Source organism: Nicotiana tabacum, unplaced genomic scaffold (genome assembly GCF_000715075.1).
Source record: "Nicotiana tabacum cultivar K326 unplaced genomic scaffold, ASM71507v2 Un00001, whole genome shotgun sequence".
Taxonomy (NCBI): Eukaryota; Viridiplantae; Streptophyta; class Magnoliopsida; order Solanales; family Solanaceae; genus Nicotiana; species Nicotiana tabacum.
Genome location: NW_027438239.1, coordinates 1,607,930 through 1,625,763, shown reverse-complemented (window position 1 = coordinate 1,625,763; position 17,834 = coordinate 1,607,930).

The following is a 17,834-nucleotide window of genomic DNA, read 5'->3' as shown; positions in this document are numbered from 1 at the left end:
CTCACTCAATTATAAAAGCCTAAGGGCTATCTTACTTCTAGTTCGAGCAATGACTCACTCGATCATAAAAGGCCTACGGACATAGATATTCTGAGTTGGAGTTCGAAAAGATCACTCACTCAATTATAAAAGCGTAAGGGCTATCTTACTTCGAGTTCGAGCAATGACTCACTCGATCATAAAAGGCCTACGGGCTTAGTTATTCTGAGTTCGCGTTCGAAAAAATCACTTACTCAATTATTAAAGCCTAAGGGCTATCTTACTATGAGTTCGAGCAGTCACTCACTCGATAATAAAAGGCATACGGGCTTAGTTATTCTGAGTTCGCGTTCGAAAAAATCACTCACTCAATTATTAAAGCCTAAGGGCTATCTTACTACGAGTTCGAGCAGTCACTCACTCGATCATAAAAGGCCTACGGGCTTAGTTATTCTGAGTTCGAGTTTGAAACAATCACTCACTCAATTATTAAAGCCTAAGGGCTATCTTACTTCGAGTTCGAGCAATCACTCACTCGATCATAAAAGGCCTACGGGCTTAGATATTCTGAGTTCGAGTTCGAAACAATCACTCACTCAATTATTAAAGCCTAAGGGCTACCGTACTTTGAGTTCGAGCAATCACTCACTCGATCATAAAAGGCTTAGATATTCTGAGTTCGAGTTCGAATCAATCACTCACTCAATTATTAAAGCCCAAGGGCTATATTTCATTGAGTTCAAGCAATCACTCACTCGATCATAAAAGGCCTACGGGCTTAGATATTCTGAGTTCAAGTTCGCAACAATTACTCACTCAATTATTAAAGTCATAGGGCTATCGTACTTCGAGTTCAAGAAATCACTCACTCGATCATAAAAGGACTACGTGCTTAGATATTCTGAGTTCAAGTTCGAAACAATCACTCACTCAATTATTAAAGTCAAAGGGCGATCTTACTTCGAGTTCGATAAATCACTCACCCGATCATAAAAGGCTTACGGGCTTAGATATTCTGACTTCGAGTTCGAAACAATCACTCACTCAATTATTAAAGCCTACGGGCTATCATTCTTCAAGTTCGAGCAATCACTCACTCGATCATAAAATCACTACATGCTTAGTTATTCTGAGTTCGAGTTCGTAACAACCACTCACTCAATTATTAAAGCCTAAGGGCTATCTTACTTTGAGTTCGAGCATCACTCACTCGATCAAAAAAGTCCTACGGACATAGATATTCTGAGTTCGAGTTCGAAACAATCACGCACTCAATTATAAAAGCCTAAGGGCTATCTTTCTTCTAGTTCGAGCAATGACTCACTCGATCCTAAAAGGCCTACGGACATAGATATTCTGAGTTCGAGTTCGAAACAATCACTCACTCAATTATAAAAGCCTAAGGGCTATCTTACTTCTAGTTCGAGCAATGACTCACTCGATCATAAAAGGCCTACGGGCTTAGATATTCTGAGTTCGAGTTCGAAACAATCACTCACTCAATTATTAAAGCCTAAGGGTTGTCTTACTTCGAGTTCGAGCAATCACTCACTCGATCATAAAAGGCCTACGGGCTTAGATATTCTGAGTTCGAGTTCGAAACAATCACTCACTCAATTATTAAAGCCTAAGGGCTACCGTACTTTGAGTTCGAGCAATCACTCACTCGATCATAAAAGGCTTAGATATTCTGAGTTCGAGTTCGAATCAATCACTCACTCAATTATTAAAGCCCAAGGGCTATCTTTCTTTGAGTTCAAGCAATCACTCACTCGATCATAAAAGGCCTACGGGCTTAGATATTCTGAGTTCAAGTTCGCAACAATTACTCACTCAATTATTAAAGTCAAAGGGCTATCGTACTTCGAGTTCAAGAAATCACTCACTCGATCATAAAAGGACTACGTGCTTAGATATTCTGAGTTCAAGTTCGAAACAATCACTCACTCAATTATTAAAGTCAAAGGGCGATCTTACTTCGAGTTCGATAAATCACTCACACGATCATAAAAGGCTTACGGGCTTAGTTATTCTGACTTCGAGTTCGAAATAATCACTCACTCAATTATTAAAGCCTACGGGCTATCATTCTTCAAGTTCGAGCAATCACTCACCCGATAATAAAATCACTACATGGTTAGTTATTCTGAGTTCGAGTTCGGAACAACCACTCACTCAATTATTAAAGCCTAAGGGCTATCTTACTTTGAGTTCGAGCAATCACTCACTCGATCAAAAAAGTCATACGGACATAGATATTCTGAGTTCGAGTTCGAAAAAATCACTCACTCAATTATTAAAGCCTAAGGGCTATCTTACTACGAGTTCGAGCAATCACTCACTCGATCATAAAAGGCCTACGGGCTTAGATATTCTGAGTTCGAGTTCGAAACAATCACTCACTCAATTATTAAAGCCTAAGGGCTACCGTACTTTGAGTTCGAGCAATCACTCACTCGATCATAAAAGGCTTAGATATTCTGAGTTCGAGTTCGAATCAATCACTCACTCAATTATTAAAGCCCAAGGGCTATCTTTCTTTGAGTTCAAGCAATCACTCACTCGATCATAAAAGGCCTACGGGCTTAGATATTCTGAGTTCAAGTTCGCAACAATTACTCACTCAATTATTAAAGTCAAAGGGCTATCGTACTTCGAGTTCAAGAAATCACTCACTCGATCATAAAAGGACTACGTGCTTAGATATTCTGAGTTCAAGTTCGAAACAATCACTCACTCAATTATTAAAGTCAAAGGGCGATCTTACTTCGAGTTCGATAAATCACTCACATGATCATAAAAGGCTTACGGGCTTAGTTATTCTGACTTCGAGTTCGAAATAATCACTCACTCAATTATAAAAGCTTACGGGCTATGATTCTTCAAGTTCGAGCAATCACTCACTCGATCATAAAATCACTACATGCTTAGTTATTCTGAGTTCGAGTTCGGAACAACCACTCACTCAATTATTAAAGCCTAAGGGCTATCTTACTTTGAGTTCGAGCAATCACTCACTCGATCAAAAAAGGCCTACGGACATAGATATTCTGAGTTTGAGTTCGAAACAATCACTCACTCAATTATAAAAGCGTAAGGGCTATCTTACTTCGAGTTCGAGCAATGACTCACTCGATCATAAAAGGCCTACGGGCTTAGTTATTCTGAGTTCGCGTTCGAAAAAATCACTCACTCAATTATTAAAGCCTAAGGGCTATCTTACTATGAGTTCGAGCAGTCACTCACTCGATAATAAAAGGCATACGGGCTTAGTTATTCTGAGTTCGCATTCGAAAAAATCACTCACTCAATTATTAAAGCCTAAGGGCTATCATACTACGAGTTCGAGCAGTCACTCACTCGATCATAAAAGGCCTACGGGCTTAGTTATTCTGAGTTCGAGTTTGAAACAATCACTCACTCAATTATTAAAGCCTAAGGGCTATCTTACTTCGAGTTCGAGCAATCACTCACTCGATCATAAAAGGCCTACGGGCTTAGATATTCTGAGTTCGAGTTCGAAACAATCACTCACTCAATTATTAAAGCCTAAGGGCTACCGTACTTTGAGTTCGAGCAATCACTCACTCGATCATAAAAGGCTTAGATATTCTGAGTTCGAGTTCGAATCAATCACTCACTCAATTATTAAAGCCCAAGGGCTATCTTTCTTTGAGTTCAAGCAATCACTCACTCGATCATAAAAGGCCTACGGGCTTAGATATTCTGAGTTCAAGTTCGCAACAATTACTCACTCAATTATTAAAGTCAAAGGGCTATCGTACTTCGAGTTCAAGAAATCACTCACTCGATCATAAAAGGACTACGTGCTTAGATATTCTGAGTTCAAGTTCGAAACAATCACTCACTCAATTATTAAAAGTCAAAGGGCGATCTTACTTCGAGTTCGATAAATCACTCACCCGATCATAAAAGGCTTACGGGCTTAGATATTCTGACTTCGAGTTCGAAACAATCACTCACTCAATTATTAAAGCCTACGGGCTATCATTCTTCAAGTTCGAGCAATCACTCACTCGATCATAAAATCACTACATGCTTAGTTATTCTAAGTTCGAGTTCGTAACAACCACTCACTCAATTATTAAAGCCAAAGTGCTATTTTACTTTGAGTTCGATAAATCACTCTCATAAAAGGCCTACGGGCTTAGATATTCTGTGTTTAAGTTCGAAACAATCACTCACTCAATTACTAAAGCCTAAGGGCTATCTTACTTCGAGATCGAGCAATCACTCACTCGATCCTAAAAGTCCTACGGGCTTAGATATTCTGAGTTCGAGTTCGAAACAATCACTCACTCAATGATTAAAGCCTAAGAGCTATCTTACTTTGAGTTCGAGCAATCACTCACTCGATCATAAAAGGCCTACGGGCTTAGATATTCTGAGTTCGAGTTCAAAACAATCACTCACTCAATTATTAAAGCCTAAGAGCTATCTTACTTTGAGTTCGAGCAATCACTCACTCGATCAAAAAAGTCCTACGGACATAGATATTCTGAGTTCGAGTTCGAAACAATCACTCACTCAATTATAAAAGCGTAAGGGCTATCTTACTTCGAGTTCGAGCAATGACTCACTCGATCATAAAAGGCCTACGGGCTTAGTTATTCTGAGTTCGCGTTCGAAAAAATCACTCACTCAATTATTAAAGCCTAAGGGCTATCTTACTATGAGTTCGAGCAGTCACTCACTCGATAATAAAAGGCATACGGGCTTAGTTATTCTGAGTTCGCGTTCGAAAAAATCACTCACTCAATTATTAAAGCCTAAGGGCTATCTTACTACGAGTTCGAGCAGTCACTCACTCGATCATAAAAGGCCTACGGGCTTAGTTATTCTGAGTTCGAGTTTGAAACAATCACTCACTCAATTATTAAAGCCTAAGGGCTATCTTACTTCGAATTCGAGCAATCACTCACTCGATCATAAAAGGCCTACGGGCTTAGATATTCTGAGTTCGAGTTCGAAAAAATCACTCACTTAATTATTAAAGCCTAAGGGCTACCGTACTTTGAGTTCGAGCAATCACTCACTCGATCATAAAAGGCTTAGATATTCTGAGTTCGAGTTCGAATCAATCACTCACTCAATTATTAAAGCCCAAGGGCTATCTTTCTTTGAGTTCAAGCAATCACTCACTCGATCATAAAAGGCCTACGGGCTTAGATATTCTGAGTTCAAGTTCGCAACAATTACTCACTCAATTATTAAAGTCAAAGGGCTATCGTACTTCGAGTTCAAGAAATCACTCACTCGATCATAAAAGGACTACGTGCTTAGATATTCTGAGTTCAAGTTCGAAACAATCACTCACTCAATTATTAAAGTCAAAGGGCGATCTTACTTCGAGTTCGATAAATCACTCACCCGATCATAAAAGGCTTACGGGCTTAGATATTCTAACTTCGAGTTCGAAACAATCACTCACTCAATTATTAAAGCCTACGGGCTATCATTCCTCAAGTTCGAGCAATCACTCACTCGATCATAAAATCACTACATGCTTAGTTATTCTAAGTTCGAGTTCGTAACAACCACTCACTCAATTATTAAAGCCAAAGTGCTATTTTACTTTGAGTTCGAGAAATCACTCTCATAAAAGGCCTACGGGCTTAGATATTCTGTGTTTAAGTTCGAAACAATCACTCACTCAATTACTAAAGCCTAAGGGCTATCTTACTTCGAGATCGAGCAATCACTCACTCGATCCTAAAAGTCCTACGGGCTTAGATATTCTGAGTTTGAGTTCGAAACAATCACTCACTCAATTATTAAAGCCTAAGGGCTATCTTACTTCGAGTTCGAGCAATCACTCACTCGATCATAAAAGGCCTACGGGCTTAGATATTCTGAGTTCGAGTTCAAAACAATCACTCACTCAATTATTAAAGCCTAAGAGCTATCTTACTTTGAGTTCGAGCAATCACTCACTCGATCAAAAAAGTCCTACGGACATAGATATTCTGAGTTCGAGTTCGAAACAATCACTCACTCAATTATAAAAGCCTAAGGGCTATCTTACTTCTAGTTCGAGCAATGACTCACTCGATCATAAAAGGCCTACGGGCTTAGATATTCTGAGTTCGAGTTCGAAACAATCACTCACTCAATTATTAAAGCCTAAGGGTTATCTTACTTTGAGTTCGAGCAATCACTCACTTGATCATAAAAGGCCTACGGGCTTAGATATTCTGAGTTCGAGTTCGAAACAATCACTCACTCAATTATTAAAGCCTAAGGGCTACCGTACTTTGAGTTCGAGCAATCACTCACTCGATCATAAAAGGCTTAGATATTCTGAGTTCGAGTTCGAATCAATCACTCACTCAATTATTAAAGCCCAAGGGCTATCTTTCTTTGAGTTCGAGCAATCACTCACTCGATCATAAAAGGCCTACGGGCTTAGATATTCTGAGTTCGAGTTCGCAACAATCACTCACTCAATTATTAAAGTCAAAGGGCTATCGTACTTCGAGTTCAAGAAATCACTCACTCGATCATAAAAGGACTACGTGCTTAGATATTCTGAGTTCAAGTTCGAAACAATCACTCACTCAATTATTAAAGTCAAAGGGCGATCTTACTTCGAGTTCGATAAATCACTCACCCGATCATAAAAGGCTTACGGGCTTAGATATTCTGACTTCGAGTTCGAAACAATCACTCACTCAATTATTAAAGCCTACGGGCTATCATTCTTCGAGTTCGAGCAATCACTCACTCGATCATAAAATCACTACATGCTTAGTTATTCTGAGTTCGAGTTCGGAACAATCACTCACTCAATTATTAAAGCCTAAGGGCTATCTTACTTCGAGTTCGAGCAATCACTCACTCGATCATAAAAGGCATATGGGCTTAGTTATTCTGAGTTCGAGTTCGAAACAATCACTCACCCAATTATTAAAGCCAAAGGGCTATCTTACTTCGAGTTTGAGAAAGCACTCACTCGATGATAAAAGGCCTATTGGCTTAGATATTCTGAGTCCGAGTTCGAAACAATCACTCACTTAATTATTAAAGCCTAAGGCCTATCTTACTTCGAGTTCGAGAAATCACTCACTCGATCATAAAAGGCCTACTGGCTTAGATATTCTGAGTTCGAGTTCGAAACAATCACTCACTCAATTATTAAAGCCTAAGGGCTACCTTACTTCGAGATCAAGAAATTACTCACTCGATCATAAAAGGCCTACGGGCTTAGATATTCTGAGTTTGAGTTTGAAACAATCACACACTCAATTATTAAAGCCAAAGGACTATCTTACTTCGAGTTCGAGAAATCACTCACTCGATCATAAAAGACCTACTGGGTTAGATATTCTTAGTTCGAGTTCGAAACAAAGGACTATCTTACTTTGAGTTCGAGAAATTACTCACTCGATCATAAAAGGCCTACGCACTTAGATATTCTGAGTTTGAGTTTGAAACAATCACTAACTCAATTATTAAAGCCTAAGGGATATCTTACTTCGAGTTCGAGCAATCACTCACTCTATCATAAAAGGCCTACATGCTTAGATATTCTGAGTTCTAGTTCGTAACAATCACTCACTCAATTACTAAAGCCTAAGGGCTATCTTACTTCGAGGTCGAGCAATCACTCACTCGATCCTAAAAGTCCTACGGGCTTAGATATTCTGAGTTCGAGTTCGAAACAATCACTCACTCAATTATTAAAGCCTAAGAGCTATCTTACTTTGAGTTCGAGCAATCACTCACTCGATCAAAAAAGTCCTACGGACATAGATATTCTGAGTTCGAGTTCGAAACAATCACTCACTCAATTATAAAAGCCTAAGGGCTATCTTACTTCTAGTTCGAGCAATGACTCACTCGATCATAAAAGGCCTACGGGCTTAGATATTCTGAGTTCGAGTTCGAAACAATCACTCACTCAATTATTAAAGCCTAAGGGATATCATACTATGAGTTCGAGCAGTCACTCACTCGATCATAAAAGGACTACGGGCTTAGATATTTTGAGTTCGAGTTCGAAACAATCACTCACTCAATTATTAAAGCCTAAGGGCTACCTTACTTCGAGTTCGAGCAATCACTCACTCGCTAATAAAAGGCCTACATGCTTAGATATTCTGAGTTCGAGTTCGAAACAATCACTCGCTCAATTATTAAAGCCTAAGGGATATCTTACTTCGAGTTCGAGCAATCACTAACTCGATCATAAAAGGCAAACATGCTTAGATTTTCTGAGTTCGAGTTCGAAACAATCACTCACTCAATTATTAAAGCCTAAGGGCTATCTTACTTTGAGTTCGATCAATCACTCACTCGATCATAAAAGGCCTACGGGCTTAGTTATTCTGAGTTCGAGTTTGAAACAATCACTCACTCAATCATTAAAGTCTAAGGGCTATCTTACTTCGAGTTCGAGCAATCACTCACTCGATCATAAAAGGCCTGTGGGCTTAGATATTCTGAGTTCGAGTTCGAAACAATCACTCACTCAATTATTAAAGCCTAAGGACTATCTTACTTCGAGTTCGAGCAATCACTCACTCGATCATAAAAGGCCTACGGGCTTAGATATTCTGAGTTCGAGTTCGAAACAATCACTCACTCAATTATTAAATCCTAAGTTCTACCTTACTTCGAGTTCGAGCAATCACTCACTCGATCATAAAAGGTCTACGGGCTTAGTTATTCTGAGTTCGAGTTCGAAACAATCACTCACCCAATTAGTAAAGCCAAAGGGTTATCTTACTTCGAGTTCGAGAAAGCACTCACTCGATGATAAAAGGCCTACTGGCTTAGATATTCTGAGTCCGAGTTCGAAACAATCACTCACATAATTATTAAAGCCTAAGGCCTATCTTACTTCGAGTTCGAGAAATCACTCACTCGATCATAAAAGGCCTACTGGCTTAGATATTCTGAGTTCGAGTTCGAAACAATCACTCACTCAATTATTAAAGCCTAAGGGCTACCTTACTTCGAGATCAAGAAATTACTCACTCGATCATAAAAGTCCAACGGGCTTAGATATTCTGAGTTCGAGTTCGAAACAATCATTCAATCAATTATTAATGCCTAAGGGATATCTTACTTTGAGTTCGAGCAGTCACTCACTCGATCATAAAAGGACTACGGGCTTAGATATTTTGAGTTCGAGTTCGAAACAATCACTCACTCAATTATTAAAGCCTAAGGGCTACCTTACTTCGAGTTTGAGCAATCACTCACTCGCTAATAAAAGGCCTACATGCTTAGATATTCTGAGTTTGAGTTCGAAACAATCACTCGCTCAATTATTAAAGCTTAAGGGCTATCTTACTTCGAGTTCGAGCAGTCACTCACTCGATCATAAAAGGCCTACAGGCTTAGATATTTTGAGTTCGAGTTCGAAACAATCACTCACTCAATTATTAAAGCCTAAGGGCTACCTTACTTCGAGTTCGAGCAATCACTCACTCGCTAATAAAAGGCCTACATGCTTAGATATTCTGAGTTCGAGTTCGAAACAATCACTCGCTCAATTATTAAAGCCTAAGGGATATCTTACTTCGAGTCCGGGCAATCACTAACTCGATCATAAAAGGCAAACATGATTAGATTTTCTGAGTTCGAGTTCGAAACAATCACTCACTCAATTATTAAAGCCTAAGGGCTATCTTACTTCGAGTTCGAGCAATCACTCACTAGATCATAAAGGGCCTACGGGCTTAGATATTCTAAGTTCGAGTTCGAAACAATAACTCATTCAATTATTAAAGCCTAAGAGCTATCTTACTTTGAGTTCGAGAAATCACTCACTCGATCATAGAAGGCCTACGGGCTTAGATATTCTGAGTTCGAGTTCGAAACAATCACTCACTCAATTATTAATGCCTAAGGGATATCTTACTTTGAGTTCGAGCAGTCACTCACTCGATCATAAAAGGACTACGGGCTTAGATATTTTGAGTTCGAGTTCGAAACAATCACTCACTCAATTATTAAAGCCTAAGGGCTACCTTACTTCGAGTTCGAGCAATCACTCACTCGCTAATAAAAGGCCTACATGCTTAGATATTCTGAGTTCGAGTTCGAAACAATCACTCGCTCAATTATTAAAGCCTTAGGGGTATCTTACTTCGAGTCCGAGCAATCACTAACTCGATCATAAAAGGCAAACATGCTTAGATTTTCTGAGTTCGAGTTCGAAACAATCACTCACTCAATTATTAAAGCCTAAGGGCTATCTTACTTTGAGTTCAAGCAATCACTCACTCGATCATAAAAGGCCTACGGGCTTAGTTATTCTGAGTTCGAGTTTGAAACAATCACTCACTCAATTATTAAAGTCTAAGGGCTATCTTACTTCGAGTTCGAGCAATCACTCACTCGATCATAAAAGGCCTACGGGCTTAGATATTTTGAGTTCGAGTTCGAAACAATCACTCACTCAATTATTAAAGCCTAAGGGCTATCTTACTTCGAGTTCGAGCAATCACTCACTCGATCATAAAAGGCCTACGGGCTTAAATATTCTGAGTTTGAGTTCGAAACAATCACTCACTCAATTATTAAATCCTAAGTGCTACCTTACTTCGAGTTCGAGCAATCACTCACTCGATCATAAAAGGCCTACGGGCTTAGTTATTCCGAGTTCGAGTTCGAAACAATCACTCACTGTTACACCCTATATTTTCGTATGTAAAAATGCGTCGTAAGCAAACTAATGTAGGACAAAAAAATGAGATAATATTTAAAAGTATATAAAGTAAGTTAATCATGTTACCTATGAGGTTACAAATATTGAAGATCATGAACAACAAGTACAAAGAGGGTTGGACAGTTAAGAAGCTAAAGCAATTAAATAAAACAATGTTTCATCGAAAGTCGACAAGTTGGGAATGTTATAACATGTACCTTTGGGGTGAGACTAGGGTGATTAACATGATAAAGAGATTATGTTATGATTTATATTAGTCGTATTACATCCGTGTGTTATGTTTTTAAGTCAAGCGAGTTGTGGAACAAAAGTCGATGAAAGTCATCACAAGTTACATTCATAAGTTTTACTGAAACTTTGGGTCAAATGTAACTGCAATTTTCTCCCAATATACTTAGAGTTATGGTGTGTTCCACACATCAAATTAAAGATCTATGAGTCTATTTTCCAACTCATTAAACCATTTGTCAATACGACATCGGAGTAGAGAGATATGTGCATTTTTGCGATACTGCGCAAGCTGCTAGGTGACAAGTAGGTGTGTCACCTACTTGCTTAAATGAAAGCCCAAAAATGGGCCATTTCGGGTCGTCCAAAGAGGCCTTTTAAGGGCCTATTTTCTTCATATATTAGACTTAAAATAGAGCATAATAACCAGACATAAGCTCTGCAAAGAATCCTCCCAAAAATTTCCCACAAACCCTAATTGATTTTCTCTCCCTTTCAAGTTCCAATTGGAGGTAAAACTTAGAGTTTGAAGAACCAAGATAGGAGCTGAGTTATCCAACAAATAAGGTGAGTTTACTGCTCTCTTTCATCCATTTTTTATTCTGTAAATTCATGGTAAGTAGTTCTATACTTGTAAGAACTCACGGGATGGTGATCGGAAGCCGTGAGTTCGAGTTATTCACTTGTAGCGGACTGTTTTGTGGACTGTTTTGTGTTGCTGTTGGGCTGCGTGTTTTATTACTATTTTGTGGAGTTTTGGAGGATGAAGGGGGTTTATAAACACCATATAAATGTAGGGTGGTTGGCTGGTCGTTCGTCATAACATTTTTGGGTCGTTTGACACTACTACGGTGGTCGTTTTGTGTACGAAGAGATTGGGGTGTGTTGGGCTGTTTTGTAGTATTTGATGGTGTATATAGGGCTGGAAAATGATGTATATATGTTGTTATTGTTCTGTCCTTGTATTGTTGGTGTTATCTTGAAGTTGGAGGAAGGGCATATTATAGGGGAGATGCTGCCCGTTTTAATACAAAATAGGTTTGTCGTTCGTTGTGCGATAGTTGTACCTTTCGTAACTTAACGATAGTATTATTATCATTCTTGTGGATTAAGGTGCGAAGAGGTGAGTTCAACTTGGTGATTGAAAAGATTGTGATAAGGTATGTTAAGGCTAAGCCTTCCTTCATTTTGGCATGATCTCGTAGCTACATGTGTTAGTAATGAGACAAAAAGAGAAGTTCATATTCATGAATTTATTCACACTATTCTAGTCTCATAAGTTACAATATTATTCCTTATCGAGACTCTATATTCAATTTTAGTATTGTCTTCTTTCAGTCAAGAGAGCAGCAAGCCTATATATACAGTATTACAGTATTTTCATTACCATCGAGCTATAATCGATGGGCAGGCCCCTATTGGGCAACTTCTGATCAGATGGAAAGTTATATACCGAGCCTACTGTGGCCGAGCGCCTATGAGCGAGCCCAGCATGGTCGAGATACATAGCCTAGTATGGCCGAGCGCCTATAAGCGAGCCTACTATGGCAGAGCAGTTATATATACCGAGCCTTATAAGGCCGTACAATTATTTTACTTACTATATTGAAGGAGTTGAGTCAGTATCAGCAGGTAAGTATATCTCCAGATCATCTTTGACTCCCAGTTAATTTCAGTTATCATATTATCAGTTCAGTTTCAGATTTCAGTTATTTTATTGCCTTACATACTCGGTACATTATTTCGTACTGACGTCCCTTTTTTGGGGGCGCTGTATTTCATGCGTGCAGGTTCAGACAGACAGACGGGTAGACCTCCTCAGTAGGTGTTTTCCGAGTTCCGCCTGATCGGTAAGCTCCACGTCTTTCGGAGTTGCCAGGACTAGAGTTTTGTGTACATCTTATGTATATCTGTATATATGTTATGGGTAGGTCGGGGCCCTGTTCCGATCACAGTACATCTATCAGTAGAGGCTTGTAGGCATATCCTGTTGGTTAGTGCAGTATGTTGGGTTTGTATAAATTGGTGGTTTGTCAGCTTTAGTAGCTATGACGGCCTTGTCGGCCTAGCTTTATATTGATATTTAGTTAGTGCTAGTTTCCATTCAGTTTTATATTTTGCTCCGCAAATTGTCTTGCAAGGTGGCCCCATGGCCAAAGTATGACATTATGTGTTCAGAGTCCCTTAGTCGCAATTTGGTACGCCAGGTTAGGTGAGGCACGGGGTGCTTGTCTCGCTCCTAGGTTCGGGGCGTGACAAACTTGGTATCAGAGCAGTTCTGTCCTAGGGAGTCTACAAGCCGTGTCTAGTAGGGTCTTGTTTATAGATGTGTTGTGCACCACATTATATAAGCAAGGAACTACAGGGCATTTAGGAGTTGGTTACACTTCTTTGAAATCTAAATCGTGCTATAGAACTGAGTTATAGGAAATTTGAATTAAACTTATGTGTTGGTGTTTGCATGCACAGATGACGGTGACTAGGAAGACTACGGCTAGCCAGAGGAGAGATACAGTAGTAGGTGAGGGGACCAACAGGGTACCCCCAGTAGATGGGGCCCAGTCTGAGGCTCAAGGGGAGACCCCTACTCAGCCATTACCGGCTCCTCCACCAACTACGGAGATTCCTAGGGAAACCGCACATCCAGTTCCCCTCCACTTCCATCAGATCAGGACTTAAGGAGTGCGGTGCATTTGTTGACACAGTTGGTAGCTACCCAGCAACATGCTAGGGCATCAGCTAGTGCAGGAACTTCTGAGGGGTCTGGGAGTTCAAGGGTCCGAGAGTTTATTGCTTTGAGTCCCCCAGAGTTCACGGGGACAGATCAGAGGGAGGACCCGCAGGATTTCATAGATCAGCTTCACAGGATCTTTCGTGTTATGCATGCCACGGAGAAAGAGGCAGTTGAGCTAGCAGCTTTTCGACTCCGAGATATAGCCATCCTTTGGTATGAGGGATGGGAGAGGTCCAGGGGACGTGATACACCTCCAGCTATTTGGGAGAATTTTTCAGATGCTTTCCTTGACCAGTACTTACCGCGGGAGATCCGACAGGCTCGAGTCGATCAGTTTCTAGCCCTCAAGCAGGGTAATATGAGTGTTCGAGAGTATAGTCTCCGTTTTGACTCATTGGCCAGATATGCACCATCCATAGTTTCTACTATGCGGGACAGGATTCACAGGTTTATAGCAGGGTTAGCCCCAGAGTTAACCGAGGCATATGCCACCGCTGCATTGCAGGATAGTATGGATATCTCCCGGATTCAGGCATTCGCCCAGAATATAGAAAGGGGTAGGCGTCGGCAGCAGGGTACAGAGAGGGCTGAGCAAGGGCAACATAAGAGGATGAGATTTCCCAGGTCTCAGGAGCAATCTCAGGGTAGTTATAGGACCCAGTACTTCGGACGGCCACCTAGGCCTCCGCCACCTCAGTTACAGGGTTACGGGTATGACCGCTATACTCAGTCAGGACCAGGTGAGAGCTCACGGGCGTCGGGTTTGCAGCGACAACGAGGTTCTGCGCAGACATGGTCATTTCCTCCGCGGTGTGACATCTGTGGTAGAGGACACTTGGGTCAATGCTGAGCAGGTTCTGATGCTTGTTATACATGTGGGCGTCCGGGGCATATGATGCGAGATTGCCCAAATAGAGATTCTGGGGGAATGGCACAACCAGCGAGTTCAGCAACAGGATCGTCTATGTCCGTGCATCCTTTAAGGCGTGAGTCTCAGTCTTCGGCTGGTAGAGGTCGAGGCAGAGGTAGAGGTTCCAGTTCAAGTGGTAATTAGAACCGTATCTATGCTTTAGCGGGTCGACAGGACCAGGAGTCTTCACCAGACGTTGTGACAGGTATATTAACCATTTGCTCTCACGATGCTTATGCTTTGATAGACCCAGGATCTACTTTATCGTATATTACCCCATTTGTCGCGAGGAAGTTTGGTATAGTGCCTGAAATACTAAGTGATCCTTTTGCGGTATCTACACCGGTCAGAGAATCGATTATTGCTAGACGGGTTTACCGAGGTTGTACGGTGACAATTTGTAGTCGTCAGACCTCAGCTGACCTAGTTGAGCTAGAGATGATGGACTTTGATGCTATCATGGGCATGGACTGGTTGGCAGCTTGCTATGCCACAGTTGATTGCCGAGCAAAGGTAGCCAAATTTCATTTTTCGGGTGAGCCAGTCCTTGAATGGGTAGGTAATACACCAACACCCAGAGGTAGGTTTATTTCCTATCTGAAGGCGAGGAAAATGATCGCAAAAGGGTGCATTTATCATATTGTGCGAGTTAGAGATGCAGATGCTGAGATACCTACACTTCAGTCTATTCCCATAGTCAAAGAGTATGCAGATGTGTTTCCAGATGAGCTTCCAGGTATTCCTCCAGAGCGAGAGATTGATTTTAGCATCGATTTGCTTCCAGGAACTCAACCAATATCCGTCCCTCCGTATAGAATGGCACCTGCCGAATTGAAGGAGTTGAAGGAGCAGTTAAAAGATTTGCTGGAGAAAGGTTACATTAGGCCCAGTACCTCACCTTGGGGTGCACCGGTACTATTTGTGCGGAAGAAAGACGGCTCGCTGAGGATGTGTATCGATTATAGGCAGTTGAACAAGGTAACTATTAAGAATAAGTATCCACTTCCAAGGATCGATGACTTGTTTGATCAGTTGCAGGGAGCTAGATGCTTTTCCAAGATTGATTTGAGGTCGGGGTACCACCAGGTCAGAGTTCGGGAAAAAGATATTCCGAAGACAGCCTTCAGGACCCGATATGGCCACTTCGAGTTCCTTGTCATGTCCTTCGGGTTGACTAATGCACCCGCTGTATTTATGGACTTGATGAATAGCCTATTCCGGCCATTTTTAGATCTGTTCGTGATAGTATTTATTGATGATATTCTGGTTTATTCCCGTTCAGAGGATGAGCATGCGGACCACCTGCGAGCGGTACTCCAAACCCTCCGTGATCGTAAGTTGTATGCTAAGTTTTCTAAATGTGAGTTCTGGTTGAAGTCTGTAGCATTCTTGGGGCATATTGTATCAGATGAAGGGATAAAGGTGGACACTCAGAAGATTGAGGCCGTGAAATCTTGGCCTAGACCTACCACTCCGACAGAGGTTCGTAGCTTTCTAGGCTTAGCAGGATACTATCGGAGGTTCGTAGAGGGTTTTTCTTCCCTTTCGGCACCATTGACGAAGTTGACACAGAAAGAAACTAAGTTTCAATGGACAGAGGCTTGTGAGCGGAGTTTCCAAGAGCTTAAGAACAAGTTGACCTCAGCTCCAGTTCTAACACTTCCAGAGGGTCTAGAGGGTTATGCCGTGTATTGTGATGCATCAGGTGTCGGGTTAGGATGTGTCCTGATGCAACATGGGAAGGTAATTGCATATGCTTCAAGGCAGTTGAGGAAGCACGAGAGGAATTATCCGACCCACGACCTCGAGTTAGCTGCGGTTGTCCATGCACTTAAGATATGGCAGCATTATTTATATGGTGTTCATGTTGATATATTTACTGATCATAAAAGCCTACAATATATTTTCAAGCAGAAAGAGTTGAATTTGCGACAGAGGCGATGGCTTGAGTTATTGAAAGATTACGATGTTAACATTCTCTACCATCCAGGGAAAGCTAATGTTGTAGCAGATGCCTTAAGTTGCCGATCTATGGGTAGCTTAGCACATGTAGAGCCCGAGAAAAGACAATTAGCTAGAGATATTCATCAATTGGCTTCGTTGGGGGTTCGGTTAGTAGATTCTGAGGATGGTGGAGTTGTAATCCAAAACACTGCAAAATCATCCCTCATAGCTGAAGTCAAGGAAAGGCAGTACGAGGACCCAGAGTTGGTCGAGTTGAGAGAGCGAGTTCCGCAGCAGAAGAAGCCATTGTTAGAGCTCAAGGGAGATGGGGTTCTCAGATACAAGGGTCGTTTGTGTGTTCCAGATGTAGCAGGGCTACGAGACAGGATTATGTCAGAGGCACATTATTCATGGTATTCCATCCACCCTGGATCGACGAAGATGTATCATGACATTAAGGATATGTACTGGTGGAATGATATGAAGAAGAACATTGCTGAGTTTGTCGCCCAATGTACTAGTTGCCAGCAAGTGAAGGTAGAACACCAGAAGCCCGGAGGGCTAATGCAGACTATAGAGATCCCGACATGGAAATGGGAGGCGATAAACATGGACTTTATCATGGGTTTACCTCGTTCTAATCGTAAGTTCGATTCCATATGGGTGATAGTCGATAGGCTCACGAAATCAGCTCACTTCCTACCGGTCAGATCTACATATACAGCAGAAGATTATGCAAAGTTATATATTAAGGAGATAGTGCGGCTACACGGAGTACCAGTTTCTATTATATCTGACCGTGGGGCTCAGTTTATAGCACATTTTTGGAGGTCATTTCAGAGAGGTCTAGGGACTCAGGTAAATCTCAGCACAGCTTTTCATCCACAGACTGATGGACAAGCCGAGCGCACAATTCAGACGCTCGAGGATATGTTACGAGTATGTGTGTTGGATTTTAAAAGAAGTTGGGATGAACATCTACCTCTTATCGAGTTTGCATATAATAACAGTTACCACTCCAGTATCCAGATGGCTCCGTACGAGGCTTTGTATGGGCGTAAGTGCAGATCTCCTATAGGGTGGTTTGATGTTGGAGAATCTGGGTTACATGGGCCAGACCTGGTTCAGCAGGCCAAAGAGAAAGTAAAGGTTATCCGGGAGCGACTGTTAAATGCTCAGAGTCGTCAGAAGTCATATTCTGACGTACGGCGATGAGACTTAGAGTTCAGGATTAATGACTGGGTATTCTTAAAGGTATCACCTATGAAGGGCGTGATGAGGTTTTGCAAGAAAGGCAAGCTTAGCCCACAGTATATTGGGCCTTATAGGATTATTCGGAG